At 37.3% G+C, this 15,000-nt stretch overlaps 1 protein-coding gene across 2 annotated transcripts in view; it reads left to right on the top strand.

Moving 5' to 3' along the window:
- Positions 1 to 15,000, top strand: part of AdoR (Adenosine receptor) — a 223,378-nt gene that overhangs the window by 30,648 nt on the left and 177,730 nt on the right. The window lies entirely within an intron of this gene.

Raw genomic sequence — 15,000 nt, forward strand, 5'->3', positions numbered from 1 at the left:
AAATATATATATATATATATATATATATATATATATATATATATATATATATATATCAATTCGAATTATATCATCCATCCTGAGTCCACTGCTGAACAAAGTCCTCTTTCATAGCAATCCATTATTCACACGACCGCGCCATCCTCTGCCACGTCACTCCTGCAAACTTCTCTATTTCGCGGCGTCCACTCAGTAACACACCTGTTCCATTGCTCATCAGTCGTTCGCACTAACTTACTTGCCCAATTCCACTTCCTCTATTTTACAGCCTCCACAATATCTTCCACTCTAGTCTGCTCTCTCACCCAACTTGCTCTCTTTCTATCTTGCAAGTCTTCTTCTCTTTCTGAAATAAGAATAATGTTATCCGGAAATCTTAGGTGGTTCAAATATTCACCATTAATCTACAAACCTTTCTCTTCTCAAATAAACCCTTCTGAAAATCTCTTCCAAGCAAATTGTAAATAACTTGGGTGAAACTGTATCTCCCTATCGTACTTCTTTCTCGATCTTGATATTTTCTGTATCTTTATGTATCCGAATTACAACGGTACCTTTCGCATAAATCTTTTTTAGAACCCTTACGATATGGTCGTTTGTATCCTGTGTGGGGAGCGAGTTTAGTATTGCTTTTTGTTCTATGGAGTCAAAGGCCTTCTCATAATCTACAGAAGCTAAACAGAGGTATACTGTATTCTGTTGTTTTCTTTATATATATATATATATATATATATAATTATATATACGTATATATATATGTATATATATATATTATATATATATATATATATATATATATATATATATATATATTCTGTTGAAAACGACAGCAAATTCATTAGAAATTAATTTCTTTCTTAAGCTTTCTAGCTTTCGGAAAGTAGATTTCTGGGGAAATGAGAGGGGAAGAAGCAAATTTCCAATTGACATTGGTAACTTATATTAACACAGAAGTCTATGTTATATACAAAATAAATGAAAATAAACAAAACACAGTATAATAAACCCAAGACGTTTCGCAGATCGTTCTGCATCTTCAGTTGGAATGAAGGGAAGTGTGACCAAGACGAGTATAAATATGTATAAAGGAAAAAACTTGGAGAGGTCACTTAATGACTCTCCTCTGTTTGGCTGGCGCTATTTGGTTGGTTCCTAAGCCTAGCCTATGTATGAACGGAGAAAGTGAGTGCCCCAAAAAGTACAGAGACTCCACTATCAGCACCCTTTTTTGAAGAGCCCTTAGCCATTGTTCTTCTTGGTCAGACACCCAGAAGGAGATAGACAGAGTCCACCAACTTCTAATTAATAATGGTTACTCCAACAACGAAGTACAATCTACACTCAGAAGAGTTATTGACACCTGGTACCAAGAACCTCATCACACTACCACAGAACATGAAGGAACTACACACCGCATATTCTACAAGTCCCAGATGTCCAATAAATATAAAGTGGATGAGAAAATATTAAAAGACATTATTAAAAGGAATGTGACCCCCACGAAAGAACGTGACAAAATATCACTCACCATTTACTACAGGAACAAGAAAACATCTTCCCTAATCTTAAGAAATCACACCGCCCCAAAACCTCATGGTATACGTCAATCCCACGTAGTATATAAATTCACCTGCCCAGAGGAGGACTGTACGCCCCTATCTACCTACGTGGGAAGGACAACTACCACCCTGTCCAGAAGAATCACCCTTAACCTACAACAAGGAGGACCGAAACGACACCTTTGGACCCACCACAGACGCCATCTAGACAGGGAAACCATGGTACAGAACACAGAAATCGTCGCAGAGGAGAAGGACCTCCAACGTTTGACCATTTTGGAGGCTGTAATCATAAAAGATTTACAACCTATTATTAATGTACAAACAAATGATTTCTCCCTCCTCCCCAGCATGAAACCTACACGCAGGAGACATTTGCTCACCAAAATACAACCACCAGATCAGAGAACACCCATAAAGGTCCAAAATATCCCCGCAGAGGATAAAATGTCATGCCTTAGGCGATCGGCTAGGCTTAGGAACCAACCAAATAGCGCCAGCCAAACAGAGGAGAGTCATTAAGTGACCTCTCCAATTTTTTTCCTTTATACATATTTATACTCGTCTTGGTCACACTTCCCTTCATTCCAACTGAAGATGCAGAACGATCTGCGAAACGTCTTGGGTTTATTATACTGTGTTTTGTTTATTTTCATTTATTTTGTATATAACATAGACTTCTGTGTTAATATAAGTTACCAATGTCAATTGGAAATTTGCTTCTTCCCCTCTCATTTCCCCAGAAATCTACTTTCCGAAAGCTAGAAAGCTTAAGAAAGAAATTAATTTCTAATGAATTTGCTGTCGTTTTCAACAGAATATGCTTAAAAGAGAATCTCCTGCCACGCTTCACGAATATATATATATATATATATATATATATATATATATATGCGAGTATGTATGCATACTATTTATGTACAGTTTATATAGTATACGTACATATATGCATGTCAGGTATATATCATATATGTATACAAACACCCACATACACACACACATACACACACACACACACACACACACACACACACACACACACACACACACACACACACACACACATCTATTTTGTCTCAACTAGCCCGCCTACCTATGCATTGCACCACAATGACGCAGAGGTGAGGTCCTTAACTTCGAGGCTCCTCAACCTCCAAGACTCTCTTGAAGTCTCTGGTGCTCCAGTCGGGTCACCGCCGCTCCTAGAGTAAAGCCACTCGAGGATCGAACGCTGTGGCGGCGGCGGCGGCCACCACAGCAGACTAATGGTGGAAATGACATCTTGGGGCTGTGCTGGTGCACAGCCAACACTGCAGACCCAGCCCCTCCACACCCCAAGACGTGATTCTGGTCCTTGATACCTCTGCAGGAGGAAGAAGAGGAGGGGGGAGGAGGAGGAGGAGGAAGAGGAGGAGGAGGGAGGAGGGTGAGGAAGGAAAGGAGAAGGGTTTGTGTTTGAGAACTCCCAAGAAGGAAGGAGGGTTTCTCTCAACCGAATAAAATCGTCTGGTGATGTGGGAGAGTGCAAATGGTGGATTTATATAGACACCGGGGACAATACAGACCAGTTTCCGAATCTATGGGATATCAAAGCGTTTCCTTTCAACTGAACAAAGCCGCCTGACTGAAACAAGAATGCATAAGACGAGGGTGTACCAGTTCTATTTTTTCTTACCCTTTTTCATATTTCAAAGGGCGGCAAAATGAACCTCAAGGAAGTTCCATAAGAAAATGTACACCAAGATAATGAATCCATATGTGAACAACTCTTGAGCTCTTAAGACCTCTCCGAGTACTGTTGAGGCTCCTCTCCAAATGGTGAAAAAGAGAGAGAGAGAGAGAGAGAGAGAGAGAGAGAGAAAACGGCGAGACAGAAGACACCACTGGCCACCCAGAGTCGTCTTGGACATTTCGCCCTCTGACGTCACCTGGTCGAAGGTGCTGGTGGCAGCTAAATAAAACTCTTAAAAGACGCCACAGTGTTGAAAGTATGAGTTTCCACATCCGGGGCATCTAGCTTTATCTCACGTTGAGGGAAGAAGAGTGAAAAATTACATCGGCCCAGAATCTGGAAACGACCTGGATTCTTAGGGTGAGGAAGAGGAAGAGGAACGGAAGGAAGAAGAGGAGGATGAAGAAGATGAGGAGGAGGAGGAGGAAGGGGAAGGGTCCTGCATGCATGTTCTCAGCGGAGAGGAAACGACGCTAGTCTTCTCCCGAAGGAGACTCGGATTCAAGATGTCTTGGCGCACTCTTGGGATCAGCTGAAACATGCTACATATGTGTGAGGATATATACATACTCGTATGTATGTATATGCATATGCATAAGTATATATATGTTTACAAACACACGCACACACACACACACACACACACACACCCACACCCACACCCACACACATATATATATATATATGTATATATATATATATATATATATATATGTATGTTCATATATATGTATACATATATATACATATATATATATATCTATAAACATTAGGAATATGACTTTTTAACTTTTTTCTGATATTGCATTTGATGAATCTTTGCCTCCATGTTAGTTTTTTTTATGTTATTTTATTTTGGTTATGTAAAAGCCTCCCGCACCCAACATCATTTCATTTTTGCTGTACACAGGAAGTGAGGGCCTGAGGGGGTGTCAGCAGCAGTATCGGTAGCAGCTGTCTGAAATAAATTTTGCTAGCTGTAGTTGTAGGTGTATACAAAGAAACAGTGACTTTACAACTTTACAGTGCTGTATGTATTATGGAATAAGTTTTCTTACCATGTAGCATTTTCAAATACATGTGTAAAATAGGGGGATAATGCATGCTTACATATTACTGGATAGTAGATATCTTTCGTGCATTATAATGAAAAAATAAAATAGGTTTAAATACTCTTTGCAGCAGCTAGTGTATTCTCCATTCTCATTTTTCAGTGCATGTATTCTGCTTTCAGATTCAAAAATGCCTTTCAAAAGTAAACGATTCAAATCAGCGGTGGAATCAGCTGGAAAGAATTGGACACGGAATTTGACAACAACTACAAAACGCCGTCTAAGCATACCAGAAGTGAAAGAGGCCATAAATGAGATAATGTGGAAAATTCCTTTGACCAGGGACATTGTTGGTGGATTTTTGGGATTGTAAGATGAACTCAAAGGACGAGCAGACCGAATAAGGAAGATATCTCAAGAATTACTGAAGCTTTGGGAGAAATTTAGCTTCCCTTTTCTTTCTAAGCAGCAAGTTTCAGCAAAGATTGACAAGATAGTGAAAGAGTTTGAAAAATATAGAAAGCAGCAAAATGAAAAAAAAAAAAAAATGAAGGAAATCTCACTCATATTTTCGATATTACAAAACTGAGTGGAAACTGGTTTTGTAGTGAAGACAAAGAGCTTTACAGAAAACAAATAGAATCAGGAGGCCGAGTGGGATACACGACTGAGAAAGTGGCTCCTATGTCAACGAGCCACCCTTCTAAACGGTCAATAAATTCATCAGAACCGTCAACAATTCAAGTGCAAAAGTTGAATAGTAATAGTGAAGAAGAAAATAACAGCACTGGTTCTGATGTTGCAGAAGAGTTTCCTCTCATGAAACAAAAGTATCACGCAACAAAATCTGCTGCCAAGCTGGTATCAAAAGTGTCCTTGTCAACAAGGAAAGCATCAAATGTTCTTCAAAACTTGGCTGAAGAAGGAATAGATGTCCCCACACCATCACAAACGGGAATTTGGCGTCGAGTGATCAAGGATGCAGAAAGAGTCAAGAACCGGCTGAAAGAAATTATTGGTGAAGAGGAATTTTGCTTGCATTTTGATGGGAAGAGAATTGACAATAAAGAATATCAAGTGGTCTGTGTAAAGAATTCTGCAAGAACTCTTCACTTCGGCATTTTGGCTTCTGAAAGCGGATTAGCTGAGGACATCTTTATCCCATTGTAAGCCCTACTTCATGAATACAATGCATGGAAGAGTGTCAAAATTATTATTTCCGACACCACAACAGTCAATACAGGCCACAAAAGTGACGTTGTTGTTAGACTTCAGAGACAGTTTGGACAAAAGGGACTAGAAGAGCCTCATTTTAATGGATGCCAACATCACATTCTTGACTTGGTTCTACGGCACGTGATGGATTTCTTTTTCTCAACAAAATCACGGTCACCCAGCATCAACTATTATTTCACTGATGATGTTTTAGCAGGCTATGAGAACTTACAAAAATATTCTGGTATAGAAATGATGCCAACACGAGAAAACCCTGGATGTATAGATGACTTCAGGTTTCTTTTTGAACTTTGTGAAAGAGTACTACCACATGGAGGGAAAATGGCCTCATGTGAAATGACTGAAGCTGCCCTCCCTTCATAGTGCCAGGTGGAATGCACGGGCAATCTTTGGACTGATTGTTTTTTTTTCTCCTTTCGAAATGGAAAGATCAGCTGAAAGATACTTGTGAAGAGATCAGCTGAAAGATACTAGTGACTTCATCGCAGCTATTGTATATAGGCGAAGGCATAGTTCTCAAATCAACACTATTTAGAAGACACTTATAATGAACTGCATGGTGCTATCTCTACATCTCTAAACTACATATATATATATATATATATATATATATATATATATATATATATATATATATACGACGTAAGCGGAGTAGGAAACACAGGAGTCTTAGTCTTGAGTTTATTCCTGACTAGTTTTGCAGGTATGCTTTTTCAAAGGAATGGGTTTACAAACGGGCTGTGGGCATTATATACATGGGGTGGACCTCACTACCTCCTCGCGTTACCATAGTTGGTGACGAGTGTGAACATTACATTGTGGCTAACGTAACAATGATGAAAGTTTACAATTAAATATGTTAACACTAATAACAAAGAAATTATTAATAGTAATTGTAGCAATAATAATGATAACAATGATAATAATAATGAAAATTTAAATATTCAAATAATAATAGTAACAATAATAATAACAATAATAATAATAATAATAATAACAGTAATAACAATAGTAATAATAATAATAATAAAAATAAGATAATAAAAATAATAATAATAATGATAATAGTAATGATAATAATAATAATAATAATAATAATAATGATAAGAACAATGATAATAATAAGAAAAAAAAATAATATAATAATAATAATAATGATAATAATAATAATAGTGTTGTAAATAAATAGTGATAAATAATATTAAAAGAATAATGATCATGATAAAAACTTGGGGATAATATTAAATGGTGAAGGAACAATGTTGGGGGATATGTGAATTGGTAGCATGTGAAGTGAAGCAAGGTAGCATGGTGCAAGAAAGAACGTCAGAGTAAAAGGAAGAAAGCTGGAGAGGGTAGGCAGAAGTGGGAAAAAGGTATCTACTTAGAGTCAATACAGGCCACAAAAGTGACGTTGTTGTTAGACTTCAGAGACAGTTTGGACAAAAGGGACTAGAAGAGCCTCATTTTAATGGATGCCAACATCACATTCTTGACTTGGTTCTACGGCACGTGATGGATTTCTTTTTCTCAACAAAATCACGGTCACCCAGCATCAACTATTATTTCACTGATGATGTTTTAGCAGGCTATGAGAACTTACAAAAATATTCTGGTATAGAAATGATGCCATTCTTGGAGGGCAAGTGTCGCGGTAGATCTTGTCCATTTCAAGTCACCAGTTCTCTTGTTTGTGTTTTTGTGGTTGGCAATGTAAAGTGATTCAATTATTTTCCGTTGTTTCTTGTGTAGTCCTTTAGCTAGAATGGTGGATCCCTCCCAGTTAGGTAAGTGTCCCTCTGTGTCAATGTGGTTAACTAGAGCGTTGGTTTCTCGGTGGTGTCTAATGTCCGCTTTGTGTTCCCTGAGTCTGTTATTAAGTCCTCTGTATGTCTCTCCGTAGTATGCACAGTCACATCCTCTGCAGGGAATTTGCAGGGAATTTTTATTTTTATTATCATTGTTATCATTATTATTGTTACAATTACTATTAATAATTTCTTTGTTATTAGTGTTATCATCATATTTAATTGTAAAATTTCATCATTGTTACGTTAGCCACAATGTAATGTTCACACTCGTCACCAACTATGGTAACACGAGGAGGTAGTGAGGTTCACCCCATGTATATAATGCCCACAGCCCGTTTGTAAACCCATTCCTTTGAAAAAGCATACCTGCGAAACTAGTCAGGAATAAACTCAAGACTTAGACTCCTGTGTTTCCTACTCCGCTTACGTCAACCTGTCAGAATGTCTCAACAATATATGTATATATATATATATATATATATATATATATATATATACATATATATACATATATATATATATACATATATATATACATATATATATACATATACATTTATATACATATATACATACATATATATATATACATATACATTTATATACATATATACATACATATATATATACATATATATATATATATACATATACATATATACATATATATATATATATACATATACATATATACATATATATAAATATATATACATATACATATATATATAAATCTATATATATATATAAATATATATATTCACATACATATATATATCTATATATATATATATACATATATATATATATACATATATATATATACACATATATATACATATATATATAGATGTATATATAGATGTATATATATATATGTATATATATATATATACATCTATATAGATGTATATATATATATATACATCTATATAGATGTATATATATATATATATATATATATATGTATATATATATATGTATATATATATGTATATATATACATCTATATAGATGTATATATATTAGGGTTATGACTCAGAAAAAAAAAGTTTGCCTGGTACAAGATTTATTGAACATTTTGGTGCTAATCACGAAAGAATAACTCATTTTGTTCAACTTTGAAAATATGTCCCCCACACAAGCTCTTAATTCTTTGAAATATTTCAATAACGGTGATACTGATGCAAAGAAAATCTCAAACTATATACTGTTGGTAACAACAAACCGATCACATAAATACTTGTCTTTTTTGCATATTTTACTCAGTTCTTCCATCACTTTCACAGCTCTCTCTGCTATCATGTTCGTGCGTGGTCCATCAAGCACTGATGGTGACCTGCTCCAGTGATTTTTCAAGCATTTCAGGGCAGCGGCACATCCCAACTCGGTAATATCAAGGAGAAGGTCATCATAGCTTGTCTTCTTGAATATTTGATTGGTGAACCATCCTTCTTGCCAGCTGTTGGCGATGAAACTTGCTGGACGCTCCAAAATATTACGCCATGATGGCAGTATGCAATAAGAGTATAAATTGCCCTCGAATTCCATCGGGCACTGTGTAGAGAAGGCAGTTTTCGCCACTTGATAATCGGGAAAGAAGCATGTTTCTTATAATGCTGGAATGCTTTGTAAAGTTCATACAAGAAATTGAAGTCATCCCTCCAGCCAGGGTTCTCATCCCTTTCTGTTTGTGTCTCTGCCACATACTCACTTTGTAGGTGATCATAGTTTTCCAACAGTTCATTGACAAACTTGTAGTTCAGACTCGGTTTGGTAGTCGTTTCAGAAATGTAGAAATCAAGAACGTGCCTCAATATTCTGTCCAATATGTGATGCTGACACCCAATGTATTGAGGCATGTCTAATCCTTTTCCGTTCATTGCTCTCTGTATTCTCGCAACAACACCATTTGATCGTCCAGTGTTTACAGCAGTCGTATCACATATGATCATTTTAATGCTTGACCAGGCATCATATTCATCAATTACTTTCTCCAGTGCATCATATATATCTTGCGAAGATCCACTTTTGCACCTTGCAACCCCTAGTCTAATATCCCTAGTTGCACTTTTGAGGCAGACCACTTGGTACTCTTGTTTTACTAGCCTTTTCCCATCAAAGTGAAGAGAAAAATCCTTCTCTTCCTTCAAAAGGGACTTTATCTCATCCTTCTTTTTTTTCTGCTAGTCTGATGACTCCTCGCCATACTCCTGATTGTGTTGGTGTAGGAAGAGGCACACCTTCTTCTGCAAGACTTGCACAAACTTTAGATGCCTTGTTGGTAGACAAAGACTGGCGACTCACTAACTTAGTGGCCTGGTGTGTGGAAGACAGTTTCCTTCTTTTAACTGGCTCTGGCTCATCATTAGAACTGTCCTCTGTTACACTGCTGACATTGTCACCTGAGTTACCAGATTCATTATCATCATTAGATGTACTAGCAAATTGTTCATGTGATATTGGAACATGTCTCTGTCTTTTTGAAGGATGTATGGAAGATTTAGGCGCTGGCTTGTGAGTGGTGTATCCAACCTTTCCATCTGACTCCACTTGTTTGTGATAAAGCTCTTTATCTTCACTACAAAGCCAAACACCATTAACTTTAGTAATGTTAAATATATTCTCCATCCCATTCAAAAAGTCTTCATTTGGTCTACGTTGGTTCTTCTCATACAAAAGTATCAGTTTGGCCAGTCGTGCTTTTATGGCTTGCTGACTGAGATTAGGAAAGCTGAATTTGCCCCACAACTGTAATAATTCTTCACAAATCCGTTGTATCCTAGTACTTTTCAGTTTGTCTTCCTCCAGTAAAATGTGGTATCTTCCCAATATATGCCGATTTTTAGGTAGCCTGATGAAACTTGTTAAGCATTCAACATATGGAAGATCACGCCGCTTTGTATGAATGGATGATGGTAGATTTGAAGCCCATTTTTGTGCATTCTTCTCCACATTATCACTGGATTTAAAGTATGCCATTTCTTCTGCGACTCTGCAATACAAGAATAAATTATCGTTAGGACTGCAAATAGCTACCTCACTAACATTTTAAACCTAAAATGCAAATCCTCTTTATCAAAAACGTAAGTGCTAGCCTCTACAGGACATACCTGATGAGCGAGCCAGACAGCACAACCAACAGCTATCAAGACTGACAGGTAACTGAAACCTACTGAGCCAGGCTCAGCCAGCCAAGATAATCTGATGATACTGTATGGGTGTATTGCATCATCCAATATTTACTCAGGAGAAAATCACCCAACGTTTCTATTCTAGGATGTATTATACCTTGTTCATTTCTTATCAGTATTCACGAATTCAAGCAATAAAAATATAATACCTGTGTTCTAATATTTTTCGATTATGAAATGCATATTGTTACAACATAGTCATCCTTACAAAACATGTTTTTTTTTCTCTCTCTCTCTCTCTCTCACTCCTTTCATTTTCTATAATCTATAAAAAGGTATACTATGCTGTATGTAACAATATAAAGTTGTCAGAAATTTTTCGACAGAAAACCACTTTCACGGTGAAAATTCGCTAACTATGAGTGCATCGGTGGGGGAACTTTTTTCATATGAAACCGAAATAATTATAATTTATATGATAAGCGATTGGAAACTCATCACATGGGACAGCAGGCATTTTAAATTTCGAGAATTTTTTTTTGTCATAACCCTAGTGTGTATGTATATCTATATATATATATGTATATATGTATATATATATATATATATATATGTATGTATATGTATATATACATGTATATATCATATAGATGTATATATATATATATTTATATATACATGTGTATATATACATGTATACATATATATATATATATATATATATATATATATGTGTATGTGTGTGTGTGTGTGTGTGTGTGTCTGTATGTCTGTGTGTGTGTGTATGCGCGTGTGTATACATACATACACACACACACACACACACACATATATATATATATATATATATATATATATATATATATATATATATATGTGTGTGTGTGTGTGTGTGTATACATATATATATATATATATATTTTATATTATATATATATATATTATAATATATATTTTATATCATATATATATATATATATATATACATACCACTGAGTAAGTACAAGACATAGTCCAAACCTTTCCGACCAATTTGACATAACCAGGTAAGATGTCAAAGTAATACGTCTCTTACTTCCCAGCAGTGATTTCCCATATATTTGATATTTACGTGTATTCGTGAATATTTGGTATACAGGCATGCATACTAATACAGAACGATTTTTAATATGTTTTTATTTGTTTATGTATATATTCTATAGACTAGGAGAAAGGGAGCATAGTCTGTGCGCCCGTAGATGAGCGTGGGTGTGCTCGAACGTGATATGTGATTGAGGGCGAGTTGATGAAGGGTTGTCTGATAAGTGTAGTGACTACATCAGGGCGGGACTTGTCCTGACGCGGTGGGCCGTGGGTTGTGGGGAGCCTCTGCGATTGCTGGAGAGAGGAAGATTCACTTCCTCGATTTTTTTTTCTCTTTTCCTGAGGTAAAACAAGAGGACGCCTCTCTTTCTCTCTATCTCTCTCTCTCTTTAGAGAGAGGACGGATCATTTTATCGTTTTTTAACCTAAGGTGAATTGATGAAATGAAGGATAATCTCGATTTTTTTTTTAGTTCTGTACTGAAATATGTAGATGACTCTACTACAGCGAAAGGGGGTTGCTGGACGATTTTCATCTGATGTGGAAGTTAAAAATGAATGAAAACAAATAAACAGAAAAAAGTTTCAGATATTACCACGTTACTGGCTGTAAAAAAATCAGATATTTCCTATCTCATCACCCTTGCACAAGGTGAACAGTAACAGCTTATGGTTATTTGGTGGAAGCTTTCAGGGTCTGAACGGAACATGAGACGCGACTCCGGTAGCCCAGTGCTGGGACTTCATGACGCTATCCCCTATAAGGTGATGGTGAATGACTAACACCTCAATTTCTTCCTGATTAAAACCTCAGCGATGGGTGCCATCGTCATCAGAAAAAGAAAATTCCATCCTCATGCTCTGCCACTACCTGTAGCACTTTGCGTAGAAAGAAAAGTGATAAAACGAAAAAAAAAAAAAAATGCCCGCCTACCTGTTTATATTATCCCATTCCCATCCGCGGGTACCTCCAAACCGAATAAAATCGTCCAGAATTAGCCAGAATAGAATCATTAAAAGAATCATATTTGCTACTCCGGGTGTGCGAAGAGGCACGGGAAAACCACGCATCGAGTTCGCCTCGATTCCAAGGAGATTCTGAGTAAAGATGCAGAGATGAAACAGACCTTTTCGGCAGCCAGAGACTTCTGGCGTCCTCTGGTGTATTTACTCAGCCTCTCTTTCAACCGAATCAAACGCGTTCTCGAAGTCCAAAAATAGACTACGATGAGTTTCTGACATCATTCGAAGTTGGCGTTTCAAGAAGTGAACTCGAGGGGCGAAGAGTCTGGGTCGGTTTAAACCTTTTTGGCCGATTTGGTCAAACTGCGCCCCGCGCCTCATTTGGGCCCGCACGGAAGTGTTTGAGTTCGGGCTTGAACTTGTATTAGAAGATTAAAAGTTGCATATAGTCTTTCAGTATTTAGTATGTCAAGTGTTTAGTGTTTTTTGTTTATTTATTTATTTATTTATTTATTTATTTTTTTGCTAAGACTGGCGTACCACATGAAAATAAACCATCAACTTCGAAATTTTATAGAGTAGAAGCCCCCACTATAATTTTTTTTTTTACTAGGGTCCACAATTCCTAGCACCGATCCTGCTAAGAGTTGGCCAGTTACAGATTTCTTGAATATGATATTTTTACTTCCTCAGCTCCTTTTCTGAACTAAATAAAATCGCCTGGCGCTAAACTAGAAGAAAATATGTGAAAGTGCCCTCGTTGATCTGCCAGAAGCTTCTCGCAATTCGGTAGACGAATTCAGGAAATAGATTGCTTCAGCTTCGATTCTGTAGCGACTGAAACCAATCTGCTAAAGTACAGTATAATTACACTTTCCCTTCTAGACTGGGAATACTGGTATCAAAATCCCGATATAATTAAATGATATTACATTTCATTCGTTATTACAAAATTAATGAACTACTCATTTTACATTTTCTGCAAACGGAATTAGACTTGATATTCTGTTTTATTCAGCTTCGTGGAAGACTAGGGACAAGAACGAGTCTATCAAAAGAAACGCTACGTAAGGACGGAGCCTTTGTTGAACGAAGTTTTGCTTGTTCAAGCTTTATCAAGTGCATTTGTCAAAGTTCTAATAAGCGAAACGTCGCACTAATAGAGTCTCTGTCCACACGTGTTTTTTCTTTTTTATAGATTCTTTCACTCGTGGCTGGTCGACGGACATTTGGCCAACGGACAATTGGCCGACGGACATTTAGCCGAGTGTCATATATCCGCTCGGCCAAATGTCCGTCGGCCAAATGTTTATCTATTATTGTTCATTATCTATCTGTTTGTTTATCATTTGCCATTACCTATTTATTTCTTTATTTCATTTGTTTATTTATTCATTACATTTTTTCATTATTTTCTATTTCTTTTTTTTTTTTTTTACATCCGACCTAGTCATGGACCAAAAAGTCTCCTGTTGCCATGTTCTTCCTTTGTAATCCTTTGTAATGTCCGTTGGCCAAATGTCCGTGAGTGAAGTGTACGGGAACCCTTTCGTTTTGTGTCTCCATTGGATCTCGAAGCCTGACAAGAAATGTGACGACTAAACGTCCTGCCAAAAGGTCTCTCGCACACTGGGCACCTGAAAACGACTTTTGTCAACCGCGCACAGGCCAAAAAAAAAAAAAAAAAAAAAAAAAAAAAAAAAGTCCAGGAGGAGACAGAGAAAGGAGAGGAGGATGAGGAGAAAGAGAAGGGAGAGGAGGATGAGGAGAAAGAGCAGGGAGAGGAGGATGGGGAGGAGAAAGAGGAAAGAAAGGAGGATGAAGAGAAAGAGGAGGGAGAGGAGGGAGAGGAGGATAAGGAGGGAGAGGAGGATGAGGAGAAAGAGGAGGGACAGGAGGATGGGGAGGAGAAAGAGGAAAGAGAGGAGGAAGAAGAGGATTGTGAGAAAGAGGAGGGAGAGGAGGATGAGGATGGGGATGAGAGTGATGGGGAGTGGGAAGAAGATAATGAAGATAAGGATGAATAAAAAGAGGAGGGTGGCCATGATAATGAGGATGAGGTTGAGGATGAGGATGAAGATAAGAAAGATAAACAGAAGAAAAAAGTGAGGATCATGAGAAAGAGGAGGAAGAAGGGGAAAGAGAGGGGGAGGGGGAAGATGAGGAGGACGAGGAGGAAGTGAAAGAAGAGGAGGACGAGGAGGAAGTGAAAGAAGAGGAGGAAAAAGAGGGGGAGGTGGGAAGAAGAGGAGAGGAGAAGAGGAGGAAAAGGAGACAGAGCAGGACAGAAAGAAGGAAGAGGAGTTGGAGGAGGAGGAAGAAGACGAGGAGGAAAAGGGGTGATAAGAGGAGTACGAGGAGCAGGAGGAGGAGGCGGGGGAGAAGAAGAGGAGAAGGAAGAAGAGGAGGAAAAGGAGTGACAGCAGGAGGA

Source organism: Oratosquilla oratoria, chromosome 1, assembly GCF_046742065.1.
Source record: "Oratosquilla oratoria isolate Oo_2021 chromosome 1, ASM4674206v1, whole genome shotgun sequence".
NCBI lineage: Eukaryota > Metazoa > Arthropoda > Malacostraca > Stomatopoda > Squillidae > Oratosquilla > Oratosquilla oratoria.